The sequence below is a fragment of the Zalophus californianus genome, chromosome 10 (assembly GCF_009762305.2).
Source record: "Zalophus californianus isolate mZalCal1 chromosome 10, mZalCal1.pri.v2, whole genome shotgun sequence".
NCBI classification, from domain to species: domain Eukaryota; kingdom Metazoa; phylum Chordata; class Mammalia; order Carnivora; family Otariidae; genus Zalophus; species Zalophus californianus.
In genome coordinates, this window is record NC_045604.1 from 15,835,096 (window position 1) to 15,848,987 (window position 13,892).

Genomic DNA, 13,892 nt, shown 5'->3' on the forward strand with positions numbered 1-13,892 from the left:
AAGACTCAGATATGTGACTCAGTGTCATCTGAATTTTGGGTCATTTGAGAAGAAACATGGTATATATGCCGAAATTGTATTGTAACGTGTGACGACACTTGAGTAAAATAAGGTAAATTGCTGAAAACCTTGTAAAACCCAAGAAGCCTATATTATGTCTTGTTGCCTAGTATCTGAATCATGCTTATGTTTGTGTAGTAATTTTAGTGATTATATATTGTATAGTATTTTATATACTCTATGTGACTATATGGCAAGACATCATGAGTCAAATATTGACTGATGAAAAACTGAGGCCTAGAGATATGACGTTCTTCCTGAAAGGTCACAACCAGGAAGAGGCAGAGGCAGGATTAATTATTTGTGTATTCAGTCCTCCACATTAATGCCAGGTGCTAAGGTTGTAACAGGGAATCAGCGGCACACTGGCCCTCCTCTGTTGGTGCTCATGGCTTCGGGGGAAAACACACAGATGCAGGGATGAGGTATTTGTGGACAGGGCTATGGCATTTACCTGGTGGCATCCTCCGGGTTTACATTTTTGTGTCCCTTCTAGACTGAGAACCTTCAAGGGACAAGAGCTATTAATTTAATATTGTGTTCCTTGAGGTTGGATAGAATTCTGTAATACATGTTCTAGGAGGGAGGTGCTATTATTACCCCCAGGTTACAAATGAGGAAATTGAGGCAGAGAAAGATTAAGGAACATCTTCAAAGTCACACAGCCCATGAGTGGGATTTTGATACCAATCCATGCTTTCTGGCTGTGATGAAGAACCTGTGGTCTTAAAAAAGTTACTTCACTTCTGAGACTTAGTTTATGAATCTGCAAAATGGGAACAACTACAATTTTCAAGATTCTAAAGAGAACTGGAGCTATAAATAAAACACCTAACATGTTCTTAGCACTTAGTAAAGAGAATTATTTCCTGTAGAATGCAGAGTTCATGTTTTAAACTTTAAAATAGATTAATCTTGCCCTAACAATGTCTGAAGGCATTATTTTAATTAAATATTATATGCCAGAGAAATTACTTCAAAAGAAATGAAAACATATCACGGAATGAACTATACACATGAATTAATAATTAATATAAAACACTCTGTAGGACCAAAAAATATCATCACCATGCATAATAGGAAAACACATCTTTTAGGCCCAGTACAGACATTTCCTCTGAGAAGCCTTTTCTGATGCCCCAAGTATGAGTTGATCCGACACAGGTATGCTCCTTGGAAACTTCTGTGCCTCCTTTTGTGTGTGTGTGTGTGCTGTCTTTTGAATAAGGTTGCTTATTTACTTGTCAGTTTGCCCTTCTGAACCCTAAGCTTCATAAACACATGGCCCTAAGTGTCTGGTTCTTTAGTGCATCTCCAGGACAGGGTGGGTATAGACCGTGTTGAATAAATGAATGAATAAAGTCAGGTGATTGCTGAGAACAGAAAAAGAAGCCAGAAAAGGGGGAATTGTGGAGGTTAGGAGTAGGGTGGGAAAGAAAGAGTGGCAGAGAAAAGAAAAAAGAAAGGTAGAAAAAGAAACTAAGATCCCTTCCATGGGTAGACACGAGTGCTAGCCCAGTCCATAGAGAAGTTGTGTGGCTGATAGCAGGTCTCAAAACGTAAGCCTCGACTATCTGCAAACCGTGCAGAATATCGTTTGAGGTGACAGACACTGTGCAGAGCCAGAAGATGAGCAGTGTGGGGAAGACGGGAGGCCAGAATTCACATTGATCTCCAATACTACTTCCAAAATGATGCTAATTCTGTATTTTGTTTGATGGAATCAGCAACAGAACCATGTGACTCTGGGGTCTGCAATGAAAAATCTTTGGCAAATGTTACCATAGTGGATTAGTACGATAGATGCCTCCCAAATATAATCTAATGTAAAGAAAGTGGAATATTTTTGTAGTGCCCACAACCATCTTCTCAAGCTACAGAGATAATAGATTCTTTAATGGTTTTCATTTTTTATGTAGATTTTTGAAGATTAAATCTTAGGTAGTACTTTTTTTTCCCTACAGCCTTCTTGGCTTCTAATAAGCAACTGTATTTCTTGCCATTCTCATCCCTAAATGCCAGAAGATATGAGGCACATTGAGACTGCAACACGAAGGAGAGAAACGAAGCCAAGAACCTTATGATGGGATTCAAAGTTGTGCATGATTGTTCTAACATTAGAGCTAGTAAAACTGAGGCCCAGAGAGGTTAAGAAATTCTAATCTGAGTTGGAGGAACCACTTCAAATCTGGATCTGTCTGGCCCCAGAGTCCATGCTTTCGTTCTTTCCACATTCTGCTGCTCGAATTTTTACATATTATCTTATTTTTTACATAAATAAATATGATATATTATTACACATTCACATACCGTGTAAATGTTTTGTGTAAATGTGTAAATTATCAACATATTAACATAAACATATTGTGTAAATATGCAAATATTTACACCGCAGGTGAATGTTACATAATATGTAAACATTACAGATTTACATAAAGAAATATTACAAATTATTACATACGATTTTATTTTTCCTCCCAACAACGCTGACAGGGAGACCAAAACCTGATTGCAAACCCCAGAGCACCTGTGCTATTCTTTTTTTGGGCTCCATAACAAAATACCACAGACTGGCTGGCTTAAACAACAGAAATTTATTTCTCACAGTTCTGGAGACTAGAAGTCCAAGACCGAGGTGTTGGCAGGTTTGGTTTCTCTTGAGGCCTCTCTCCTGGGCTGGCAGACAGCTGCCTTCTCACCATGTCCTCCCAAGGTCTTTCTCCTGCGCGCACAGCCCTCTCTTACCCGGTCACCAGTCCTGTTGGATTAGGGTCCACCCTTATGATCTCATTTAACCTTAATCACCTCTTCAAAAGTCCCATTTCCAAATATAGTCACATTGGGAGTTAGGGCCTCAAAATATGAATTTGGGGGAACACAGTTCAGTCTGTAAGAGCAGCCTAAAGGGAGTGCTTTCTCTACCATGAGCTTAGGCTGAATGCCCACTTCTGTATAGATTCTCAAGTCGTGTGAGGATTGAAGAAAGTAGCCTTTAAGATCCCTTTCAACTCTAAGATTTTATATCCATAATAGGCATTAATTTCAGGTCTGTTAGGTCTTCAACGTCTACCTGTCCACTAGGAATCACAAGAAGGTACAATGCGAAGGGGAATCTGTCTGTCTAAAGTCAGCTAGGAGAAGGCTGATTAGAGGAAACTGCCCTGGCCACTTGAACAGGCTCTAGCCTCTCCACACACTGCGTCTGTGCCATGTTCTGTCACCAGATGTGCCTATGATGTCATCAGAACTTGTTACTCATCTCTGTGTCAGGATCTCTGTGAACTAACCTCCTGTCCATGCTGAGAGTGGTTTGTGGGTGGAGCTTCCACTGGTGAGGGCTGGTGCTGTCAGTAATAGAGTCTAGGGCTGTTAGAAGGGGTCTCTTCAGTGCTGAAATGCCAGTTCATAGGGAGACAGAGAAATGGAAGATGCAATCTAATGGATTAGAGAAATAATTGATAATATTTTTCAATTATAAAAGCCACTATATGCTTATTGAAGATAATTTAAAACATCCAGATGTCTAATACATGATAATCCCACCGTACCGGTAGAAGCTCAGTGTAAAATATAATTCCTTCTACTACCTTATTCATGTTAACAAAATTGATCTGTAATGTATAATGTTGAACCCTGGCATATTTCCTTATTATGACTGTAACCCACTTTATGAAGCATTTTTCCTGAAAATATTTTGAAATATTTTAATACTAACATCAAATATCCCACCCAAATGTATGCTAATGCATTTAACCACTTGAAAGAGTTCAAGTTTCTAACTTCTCTCTCTTTTAAATATGTTGGTGACAAATATTATTGTATGTAATCTTTGTTTATTAGATTCCCAAAAGGGGAATGGCTAAGTCAAAGGTAGTGAACCTTTCAGAAATATTTGATATACATTTTCATACTGTTTCCCAGAAAAGTTCATCAGCAGGGCATGTTATATTCTTAAATCTTTGATAATTTTGCAAGTGAAAAATATTATTTTATTTTTGTTTGCCTGTTGAACTACTAGGTATAGGGCATACTTTCTGCATGTTTATTAGAGATTTATATTGTACTTTGATTCAGCTGATCACAGCCTTGATGAGCAAAAATTTAATAGGTGAGGAATAATTTTGAAACTTCCTCAAGAGCTGTGTTTTATACCCTGTTTTCCCTGGTTGTAATCATCTGCACTATTTAAAATTCCTTGTCTTCTACCCTATCAAAAACTTCCTTAATAACCTGGCTTAATGTGTCCTCCTAAATATTCAAAATGTCAACCTTTTTTTCCTCACTCTTACTCCATTTATTTGTAGCTTCCTCTTAAGTTCCCACATAGAACATATTCTTCTGTTATGTGCAGCAAATGGATCTTGCTGCTATGGTGGATACAGGTAAAAGTAAATGCATTTCAATTCAGAAGCCACTTAGCATCCCAGTGGTTTGAATTTTTTTTTCTTCTTTCTCTTAAATATGAAGCATTAAAAGTCAAAGGCATTGCTGCACCTTGAGTTAGTACAAAATATATTTAAAAATGCATACAGTTCAAATTTTTTGCCTTGCATAGGCCATAAGCTAGTAGTATGGTGGGTCAGTTGTGACACTGAAAAATGAATCCAGTTAGAGAACCTCCCGAAGGCTGTTGATGTTTGCTATAATAAATAGCACACACTTTAAGTCAAACTTTTTCATTCTGTATTCAAAGGTAATGGATTTTTCGTAACCATAGTAACCTTGGTGTATTTCTGGATAAATACATGAGGTATATACATTCCAGTTTTATTTTTGAATATAAACTACCACATTATGTATTACTAATAATATGAAAAATAGGATGTAGGTTAGTATAATGACAGCTTAAACTAGTATGCATTTTTCTTCTGCAAAAAATAAATATTTATCAAAAGTATAGGTTCAATTAATTTTTCCCCCCGGTTTGTGGTATTCTGGTGGTGCCATTTATCTTTTTTTGCAAGATCTCCATTAATCTCTTATTTCTGTCCCATAACAGATTTTTAAGAATTTCGAGGTAAAAACAAGTGTGCTTTAAAGCTCATGATTAAAAACATTATTGAAAGATTGAAGGACCTATACTGATAACACCAACAGAGCTATTGTGAACCACTTAAGATGTATGTATATAGTATGTTCATAAAGAGGTAGAAAAAAAGAAACCCTTTGTGAGACTGTTCAACATCCCAGGATTGTTTCAAAGTTCAGGCTAGATAGCATCCTGATTGATGATGACTATCCAAACTGTAGCCAACCAGATCATTCTCATTTTAAATGAGCACCCTACCAGAAACTGGCAATCTTTAAGAAGTTTGTGAGAAGTTTCAGAGAAGCCTACAAAGTTTTCGGAAACAAGGATAGCAAGATGGTGGGACCTGGGAGAAGTGTCCTCGGGGTGCGACAAGGACGTTTATGTAAGTTGTGCGAACCGGTAAAGAAAGAATAGTGATCCCTCCAGATAGTTCTTTTCTTTATGACACAAATTGTTGTTGGTGAACCTACCTAAGCCATTGCTGCTTATAACACCTAGAGCTCCAAAGGGGTAAAGGTCAATAAGGACTCTGTAATGTAGATATGGATATAGCTGACACCAAACCATAAAACACATATATTTTCAAGGGTGTCATCTAATAAATCTATAGTAGCCTTATGACTGAATACAAGTGGCTGATTTCTAGCCACTGCTGTCTCGTCAGGACCTGGGCCTCTGTCACTGAGGCTAATGCAGTAAAGAAGCAAGGATAACAGCAATGTAAGAAGTGTGCGTGTGTGTGTGTGTGTGTGAGAAAGAGAGAGAGAGAGAGAGAGAGCACATGGCAGAGACAGAAAAGGAAAGGAAAGAGGAAAAGCAGACGAATATCTGGTAAAGTTAGATAGTAAGTATTTATATCTTTACCAAACTGAAAAGTGCAAAAAACTGTTAGGGTTTTTTTTTTTTTTTTTTTTTTTGGTCTCATTTGCCAAGGTCAAAAAGAACCATGTTTAAACAGCAAAATAGAAATATTCATCTTGAATCTTCCAAACACTTAAGTCTGACGACGAGAAATTTATTGCAGAAGAAGCCGTATTGCTTATGGCACAATAAAAAGCATTTAAAGGTTAGGTACTTCTAACCAAGCGTTATAAGGAACCTTATCAATTCTCTACAAATTTGAGCTAAATTATACTCATTCACACTGATAGTTTACAAAAGATCCTTTCTTAGCAAAATACAACTTCACTTTAACCTTGATATTTCTGGAATTTTGCATTTTTGAATACCACAGGGCAGTGCATCTAAATCACTCCTTTTACATAAAGTAATATTATTGAGAGGATACTGTTAACATGCTCATGTTCTAATCCATAAGGCCAAGTATTACTAAGACAGAGCATATGAGGGTTTTCAGGTAAGGCAATGATCTCATCTATGAGTCATGGTGCCTCTCTATTACAAACTAAAGTCATATTTTGTGCCCTTTTTATGTCACAGACATATAGCATTAAATTATAAAAAATCTAAGAAACCTTGAGGCTACAAGGAAAAAAACCCTAAATTATGAAAAGAGGCTAGATCACTAACTCTGTGATCAAAGACTCCAGGAGAGTTGCTCAAGGTGTGGCCACAAGCCAGATCCTTGGGTCAGTCAATAGGGGATTACTTAAAGAGTTACTTAAAGAGTAACTAACAAAGGGTCAAATGAAATGAAAGAACTTGTACAGATGTTCAAATACCAGTTGTGGTTAATTGTAAACAATACAACCAAAGTGTTATTTTTACTTTAGGATATTTTTACAGTGTACCAGTATGTGAAGAAATAAAACGTGCTTAATTTATATTTTAAGACCTATACAAAAATGCAAAAAAAAAAAAAAGCCATTGTAATACTTACAGGATGAAACATCTACATTTTTCTCCAAGTCCAAAAGTAAGAAATAATTATAGAAAGTCTTCATCTATGAAATTAAAAGTTAGCATATGAAATCACTGGCCTGTGTACACCAGCAATATAACTTCTGAATGTCCATTAATGGAATATTGTATGGCCATATAGCTTATGAAGCAGTAGAAGAATATTGAATAATGCAGAAAGATGTTAAAAACAAACATTTTCATCAACAGCATGTAACATGAGTCTATTTTAGTAAAATAAATGTGTGTATATGTGTGTACATATACATACGTGTTTATATACACCTAAATGTTAATAGTGGTTATTTTCCAGTCATGGGATTTAAGCGTTCTCTTTTCTTTTCCTTAAGGGGAGTCTTTTCATCTTTCAAATTCTCTACAGTTTAGATATGAGAAAGGAGAGTTTTGTAGTATTTTTTTCACAATTTTAATATATATGATAAAATTGGTATAAAGGATGCATATTTTAGGACTCTATCACCTATTAATACTTAGCTTTGACTTCTCTCTAGTCTTTACCCTGATATTTAATCAGGTTGATCCCTTACTCATCTCTTCTGGCCAGTGTCAACGATGGCCTTCTCCTTACCTCCAGCACTATCTACTGCCATCAAAACGTCACACAATGTGTCTGATGATCTACCTCCATTCACACGTTTTCCTTTGATTCACAAAATCTTTCATATAATTTTCCTACAAATTTGTCACTTAAATATATTCTATCTTGTAATAAAAACTTATTTGAAGGGGATAAATCTTGATCCAAAACCAAAATGTAGGTTCATTGAGTACAGTTATCATGTATTTATTTATTTTCATAATCTCTATAGTATGTGTCATAGAAATAAGGACCCAATTGGCATCTAATAAACTCTTATTGAATTGAGTTGAAATGAATTGGATTAAACTGAAGAAACACTGAGAATCAGTAAACTAATATTTTAAAGTAAATGACAATAAACACCAATGTGTAATTCAGAAGTAATTAATATGCTAAATGTGGTAAGCAGTTTTAATGAGGTAGGCTGTTCCTGTAGCTTCTTAGAAATTTTCATGTAATTATCCAATACGTACTTTTTTTTTTTTTTGGTTAAACTACTTGTATGTATTTGCTAGGGCTGCCATGACAAAGTATCACTGAGTGGGTTAAACGATGGAAATATGTTGTCTCACAGTTCTAGAGGCTAGAAGTCCCAGATCAACGTGTTGACAGGGTTAGCTCATTCTGAGGGCTGTGAGGGAGAAGCTGTTCTGTGTCACTCTCCTGGTCTCTGGTAGTTTGCTGGTAATCATTGGCATTCTTTGACCTGTAGATACTTTGTCCTGATCACTGCCTTCATCTTCACATGGTCTTCCTCTGTGTGCTTGCCAGTGCCAAATTTCCCCTTTTTATAAAGACACACGTCATATTGGATGAGGGTGTCATCTTAACTCATTACTGCTACAGTGGCCCTATTTCCAAATAAGGTCATGTTCTGAGGTACTGGGGGCTAAAATAACAACACATGAATTTGGTGGAGCGGGGCAGGGGATGGGGAGACACAATTCAACCTATAACTATGTATTTGATTCTGTGCTTAATAACATCCTGACTTCCTTCAAAGACCTAAAAAATATCAGAGAAGATAAACATCTGATCAAATTCAGTTAAAAAATGAATGCATCCCATGACAATGATACAAACAGAAAAGAGATAATCACAGCTATCTGGGATATTCATTCATTCAGTGAATATTATCAGGTGTCTACAATGTAGACACTCAAAATTTTTCTGAGCCTTGAAGAGCCAATGGAAAACATAAGGTGCAAGCAAAGGGTCTGCCCTCATGGAGCTTATAGTTCAGTGGGAGGTGGTTAGAGAAGACCTCATACTGTTCATGTTATAATGCTTAGATCTTCTTAATATAAATGAAAACTGAATCTCTCCTGAGGGTAGCAATTTCTTTTTCAGTCATTTTCAGTGGATGTGTATCATTCCTTGATGTCCGTGTAATTCAGAAATCAAGAGGATAGGGTCAACACCCTCTGACTCTCTTCTACCATACGTCATTCCAGATGATGATTTTTTTTTTACCTTCCTTTAGTACTTGCCAATCCTATAAGATCCATGCTTTTTGGCTGAAGGAAGTTCTTTCCTCTGTTTTCCTCATCTTTGCTAACATCCTATTTCTGTTCCCCAATTCAGTAAAGGCTTGAGCATCTATATTTGCCTCCTTCTTCTTTTTCTACCCCAGGTCTGGGAAGATCCTGTGTTGTTTCATCTGTCACAGGAACAATCCATTAGAGAGCTCAGCCTCCCATATCTTTTATCTTCTCATCTGTAAGAAACTCAACTGTATGGTAAAATTATTTGCCCTCATTTCAGTATCCTGGACCCTGCCATCACTTAGAAATGCCCCATGTCTAACATATTAGGTTCAAATATGTCACTATCCAATAACAAATACCCATTTTCCAGCTCTTCTACTCATTTACTCACACTAAAAATAGTTGTGTTCTTCTTTGAAACTTTCAGTTTCTTAACATCTCCTGCTCTCCCCATCTATTAGACCCTGTCTTCCCTTGCCTTCTAAGGTAGCTCCATAATAACTTGAAATATTTTCTTAACTTTCTTGCCCTGTTATTATTGTAACATATTCAAGGTGAAACCTACCAAATCTAGATCAATCTAATTGTGTTCCTTACACCTCAAACTGGGGGTCCTGAGTTCTGCTGAAGAAAACCTAGTAAGCATCCAAATTGGTGCCATTCTAATATCCAGTGTTCCCCCATCACCAATAGGCTTCTAAATGCTTGCTCTGGATCTTTGTTTCCCCAGTGAGCTTTGCCTCACATTCTCCATTACTGGCTCTTCAGTCATTTCACAGTTCTTCAAACCCTGGCCTACCTGAATCTTTTTTTTTTAATTTAATTTTATTATGTTATGTTAATCACCATACATTACATCATTATTTTTTGATGTAGGGTTCCATGATTCATTGTTTTCATATAACACCCAGTGCTCCATTCAATACATGCCCTCCTTAACACCCATCACCAGGGTAACCTCTCCCCCCCTCCCCTCTAGAACCCTCAGTTTGTTTCTCAGAGTCCATAGTCCCTCATGGTTCGTCTCCCCCACCGATTTCTCCCCCCTTCATTTTTCCCTTCCTACTATTTTCTTCTTCTTTTTTTTAATATATAATGTATTATTTCTTTCGGAGGTACAGGTCTGTGATTCAACAGTCTTACACAATTCACAGCACTCACCATAGCACATACCCTCCCCAATGTCTATCACCCAGCCACCCCATCCCTCCCACCCCCCACCACTCCAGCAACCCTCAGTTTGTTTTCTGAGATTAAGAATTCCTCATATCAGTGACATCATGTGATGCATGTCTTTCTCTGATTGACTTATTTCACTCAGCATAATACCCTCCAGTTCCATCCATGTCGTTGCAGATGGCAAGATCTCATTCCTTTTGATGGCTGCACAATATTCCATAGAATACATATACCACATCTTCTTTATCCATTCATCTGTCGATGGACATCTTGGCTCTTTCCACAGTTTGGCTGTTGTGGACATTGCTATTATAAACATCAGGGTGCATGTACCCCTTCAGGTCCCTATATTTGTATCTTTGAGGTAAATACCCAGTAGTGCAATTGCTGGGTCATATGGTAGCTCTATTTTCAAATTTTTGAGGAACCTCCATACTATTTTCCAGAGTGGTTGCACCAGCTTGCATTCCCACCAACAGTGTAGGAGGGTTCCCCTTTCTCCGCATCCCCGCCAACATCTGTCTGAATCTTAGCAGATGACTTTGCTTTCTATCTCAAACTGAAGCTCTTAAATGGGATTCCTCTGCTTGCTGTCACAGAACCTATTAGCTTTCTACATCAGAATCAGTATTCCCCTTCTTCTCTTAGGAGACAAAGAAGTGTCCATTCTCCTGCAGAGGGCTAATCCTCCTCTGGATCATCTTTTCCTACCCTGGTGAGTACTTCTCTATCAGTTAGCCTGACTTTTCTTTATCTCTCTACCTATACTAGCTCTTTCCATCAGCATTTCTAGAGGCTCACATCTCTTACATGGAGAAGAAGAAAAAAGACAAACAAGGAGAAAACATTTCCTGGTTCTGAGTTCTGTCTTCCACTCCAGCTCCCAACCTTCCCAACTTGGCCCTTCTCACGTTCACAGCTACAGTCCTTACCTCCACTGGCTCATTTGCTTTGCCTCCTTACCTCCTGTGCATTTGCTGGAGCTTCCCTAAAAAAACAACCAAACAAACAAAAACCCCACACAAATTGGGTGCCTAAAATAACAGAAATTTATTCTCTCATAGTCTGGAGACTAGAAGTCCTAAATTAAGGTGTCACCAGAGCTAATGCTCCCTCTAAAAACTGTAGGGGGGCACCCTTCCTTCCCTAGCCCAGCTTGTCATGGTTACTGGCAGTCTGGAGTATTCCTTCACTTTTAGCTGCATCACTCCAGTTTTTGACTCTGTCGCATGTGCTGTTCTCCCTGTGTCCAGATTTCTCTCATCCTGTAAGAACACCAGTCATATTAGATTTAGAGCCCACCCTAATTCAATATGACCTCATCTTAACTTGATCATATCTGCAAAGACCCTATTTCCAAATAAGGTCACATTCACAGGTAAAGGGGGTTAGGATTTAAACATCTTTTGGGGGGACAAAATTCAACCCACTACTCCTCCATTGGCTTCATAAATACTTGACCATTCAGTTGAAACCGCTGTCACTAAGGTTGTCAAAATTCTTATGGTCCCCAATTCAGGGACCATGTGAAAGCACTATAGTTCATGGCACTTTGACAGATTGTTGATCATTTCTTCATCACCGAGGTTCTTCTCTTAGTGTCTGGGATATTCCATCTTCTCAACTTTCCTGTTACTGCTCAAGTTCTCATGTGTCCTCTCTTCTTCTTTTCCCTCTACCCACAAATATTGGTTTATCTCAGGGTTCTTCTTGGAACCCTCCACACAATATTTCTGTGATGACTTAATCCTTATCTCCAGTTCAGAAGTTTTTTCTTAAGCAATGAACATTTTCTAACTGCATATTGGACACTCCTGCTTCAGACATTTTACTCCAAGTCCCCAAAACTGAATTCATTATATCTGCTACCTCCCATAAAATAGGTTCTTTTTCCTGAGTTTCTCATCTCAGAGAACAGTAGCAGTATTCACCCCTTTGCCGGAAATAAAAACCTGGATTTAATCTTTCAGTTTTTCTTTTTCATCCCTCCTATCAAATCTTAAAATAAAATTCAAACTCCTTATGTTGGCCTACAACACTTCTCTGATTCCTATCTACTTTCTTAGCTGTATGCCATTCTCCTACTCCCATTTATTTTTACAGTGCTGATTTCCTTTCTGTTTCTGCTTATTTTGTTTGGTTTGGTTTGGTTTTTTGTATTTTGTATTTTTTTGTCCAGATCTTTGAACTTGCTGTTTTATCCAACTGGAATTCTCGTCCCCAAGTTACATGACTAGCGTATTCTTCTTTTTCAGTTCTCAGATTCTGTATATTAGGATAACCTAGATGTTGTGAACACACACATACTACTTTCTGTTAGCAGAAACACCTTAGAAATTCACTTGTCATTCAGTTGAGAGCCCTGAGAGAGTGAAGAGTTGGATCAGCAAAGCTTCATTCCTGTGCACATTCAGGGTCCCAGGCAGATGTTAGGTCTGCCATCCCTTACACATGACTCTCAAAGTGGCTCTGGAGTTTATCTCCATTGCTGCAGCAGGTAAGGGAAGGGGATGAAGGATAGTAAGTTGGAGATTTTTATGGGCCAGACCTGGGAGTGACCTGTGTTACTTCTGCCCACATTCTAATGGCCATGACTCAGTCTCTGGGCAGTGCATGCTGCCAGGGGGCTTCAGGAGGCAGCCTAAAACAACACCCATGCTCCAGCTCACAGTTCTGTAAGTCAGAAGTTTGCGTAGGCTTGACTGGGTCACTAATTAGGGTCTCACTACGGCAAAATAAAAAATTGGACAGTTCAGGCTCTCCTGTGGAGGCTCTGGGAAAGAATTCGCTTCTAAGCTCATTCAGGTTGTCAGGAGAATTTGATTCCTTGCAGTGCTAGTGCTGACATTTCTGTCCCCCAACTGGCTGTCAGCCAGGGGCTGCTCAGCTTGTAGAGTCTCTCACATGGCCCCCTCCACCTCCAGAGCAAGAAACTCTTGCATCAAATCCCCTTCATGCTTTGAATCTCTCTGACTTCTGCTACCAGCTGGAGAAAACTCTGCTTTTAAAGGGATTATAATTAGATTGGGCATACCAAGGTCAACTCTTTTTTCCATATAAGGTAAGGTAATCATGGGAGTGATATCCCATCATAGTCTCAGGTTCCACCCACACTCCAAGGGGAAGACTTTGTGCAGGGTTCAGAGGCAGAATCACACAAGTACTGAGCCCTGGTTTCCTGGTAAAACAGCAATAGTACTACCTTTGCACCCAGTGGGAGAATTAAATGTGATAATACATGTAAAAAACAGTGTGGTGCTCACAGCTCTTTTAGAACATAGCAAATGATCAACAAACATGTTCTGTTAATTGTAGAAATGATCAAATTATTGTTACATCATGTTAAAGATTCTAAATGCCAAGAATGCCCTTCAGACATGTCACTCAACTACATAGCTTATTTAATTTAGAAAATACTTGTTGAGCATCTACTATGTACAAGGTTAGAAGTTACATTCCTGCTTAAGACATTTTCATTTTTCCTCAAATCATTCTCAGTTCAGTTGCTTAGACAGAAATAGACACAACTAAATATAATGCTGTCCAGCAGGTGGTGAGTTCTCTGACAGATGTGAGAACAAAGGAAGAGGTAATCAGGAGGATAAAGTGTCACCAGAGAAAGTGACTTTTTTGCAGGCTTTCGAGTAGTTTCAGAACTGGGAATCAGGAAAGC

General features: G+C 38.2%; 1 protein-coding gene across 1 annotated transcript in view; it reads left to right on the forward strand.

Annotated features, from left to right (window-relative positions):
* Positions 1-13,892, forward strand: part of USH2A (usherin) — a 717,806-nt gene that overhangs the window by 319,708 nt on the left and 384,206 nt on the right. The gene's annotated exons all lie outside the window — the stretch shown is intronic.